Source organism: Petaurus breviceps, unplaced genomic scaffold (assembly GCF_028583685.1).
Source record: "Petaurus breviceps papuanus isolate PSGF00001 unplaced genomic scaffold, PetGlider_PUasm1.0 189, whole genome shotgun sequence".
NCBI lineage: Eukaryota > Metazoa > Chordata > Mammalia > Diprotodontia > Petauridae > Petaurus > Petaurus breviceps.
Window position 1 is genome coordinate 8,258,054 of NW_027185809.1, and position 2,471 is coordinate 8,260,524.

Consider the following 2,471-nt stretch of genomic DNA (forward strand, 5'->3'; position numbering starts at 1 on the left):
TACATTTTCAAATACATTAAAACAAGCACATTGAAATTCAACAAAACTTTACCCAAACTGGTGGCTGGCAGACTTTTGATGATAAACCCTTGAAAAGGAACAATGAAAAGAACTTATTAGCTGATTAGATTTAAGATCAATGGATCCATCAAGCATTTATTAAGCACTTACCTTATGTCAATTTCTGTGTTAATTCCTAGATTAAAAAGTAAAAGCAAAAATAGTCTTGGCCCTCAAAGAGTTTATATTCTAAAGGGAAATTGTGGTGACCAGGGGAGATGGGTTATGGAATGAGCAGTCCCCGAGAGAGTTAAAGGGGAGCCTGAACAATGAAAAGGAGGTTTGTGCCATTAAGGGAAACTGGGAAGTCAGGGGAATGCCTGGTTGAGAGTTTGTTCTTCTATAAAGGGGGGGGGGGGAGGGGAAGGAAAAGGGGATTGGAATTTTTTTTTTCTCACCATCTTTCATTGAGTTTTTGTTGCCATCTCCCAAACATGTCTTCATTATTGGTCTTATTCCCTTCCTTCTCTGTCAAATTTGAAAAATACTACTCCTGGTGCTTACCTGAAAGAGTTGTTATATTTGAAATCCTGAGGGAGGTCTATAAATGTTAGAACCTGTTGTCATCCTCACTGTTACCCCCACCCTGCCATGTCTATCATGGGTGTCTTCATGTGAGCTCGTGCTGGAAGTAGCTGTTTGAGAAAGTCTTCACACGGTGCTGAGGTTAACAGAAAAAAGTGACTCGAATGAAATCCTCATATTAGTTACTGAGGTTGATATTTAGCAAAATGCATATAATCCCCACCTCTAGAATACAGATCCCTTGAGGGCAAGGAGAGTTTTGTTTTCATCTTTGTGTCCACAAGATTGGTGACTGTGACAGAAGGATAAGGATTAGACTTTAGTAGTATAAAGAACCCTTGAGTGAAGAAATACCTCCCACCAAATACAAGTGGGCACTTTCCCTGAAACTTAAAGAGTCTTCGAGAGTTACATGGAGTTTATTAATTGGTACAACTTCTTGGAACCACAGATGAGAGCTGGGTGACAGGTGGACACCAAAGATTCAGGAAGGACTAGCAGCCTTGAAAAGAGTTTGGCAAGCCCTCACAACGGAAGTACTAGAGCTCCTTGAACCTTGGGTGTTCACCTGTCACTCAATTCTTATCTGTGGCTCCAAGAAGCTGTAATCTGCACAGTGGACATGCCCTAGTAAACCATCTTGGTAGATGGGCTAAACCATGTTGAAGGTAACCAGCAGTCCTCAAACCTGTGGGCAATTTGGGGGGATGTCTACCACAAGCATGTGAAGAGTTTCCCTGGTAGAAAGGGCAGATTGAGAACAATTTGTTCCATTGGCCCTGAAACAACTGAAACAGGTGCTGTGGAGCGCTGAAAGCTTGGTCACACATCAGAGGCGCCGGTGTCAACCACTGCATCTCAGGCTGTGGCCAGTTGCCTTGACTTTTGTGTTGTCACTGCACTTTGATGACTCTGGAAGAGACAGAGTGAGGCTGATGACAGTGCAACTTAGCCTCATTTAAATCCAATACAGTAACAAGTTCGAGACATAACCCTCTAATGCCATTGGTCGTCTTTGAAAATAAAGGATGGACAACAACAGCCAATCGGCAGCTCTGCTGCTCACTACACAGTTTTAGGTCACAGATCCAGAGCAGATTGACAAGGATACATAGGAATGGTATCCTAGAATGAGGAGTGATTATAGACCCTCAACTATGTATTGAACAAGTTCAAAAGCAAACAGTAGCTATGTGGCTCCAACCTTAGGAGTGAATGGGGAGAGGGAGAAGAGAATTAAGAGAGGATGGAGATGTCAGTTTCATCCCCTAACCTACATTGAAACCTGTAGTGGAATAACCAGGGCAGGCACCCCAGACCAAAGGGAAGCCCAAAGTTCTGTCACTCTGAACCTGCAGAGTTTTCTTCTGGCAGATGGTACTTGAGTCCATCAACAATTTACTGGAATTTCAAACCAGGGCAAGCCCACAGATGTGTTGCTCATACCCAAATTCAGGTAAGGAACTTGTAGAACTCAGACAAGGGTTGGGGAGGGCAGTGATCAAACTTTTCCATGGATCAAACCACTTTGGAAGCATGAAAGCTTGCAGATCCCCATCCTAAACTGTCCATGAGATTCTGGAATAACAAAACACTCAATAATCCAAGAAAGTAGTAGCAAGATCCTAGAGGACTGAAACTCATCCCAAATATTCCTTTTAGAAGTCCACAAGGCCCAGCTCCAAAATAAACTCCAAAGACAGGAAGTAGGTTGGAAGAATGAGCAAACAAACGAACAAACAAAAAAGAAACCTACCATAAAATACTATCGTGACAAGGAAACTCAAATACAAACCCAGAAGAGAATGCAAAACGTCTTTAAGCAAAGTTTCAGACATGAACATAGCTTAACCACAACTAAAACCCTTTGAAGAGATAAAGCAAGA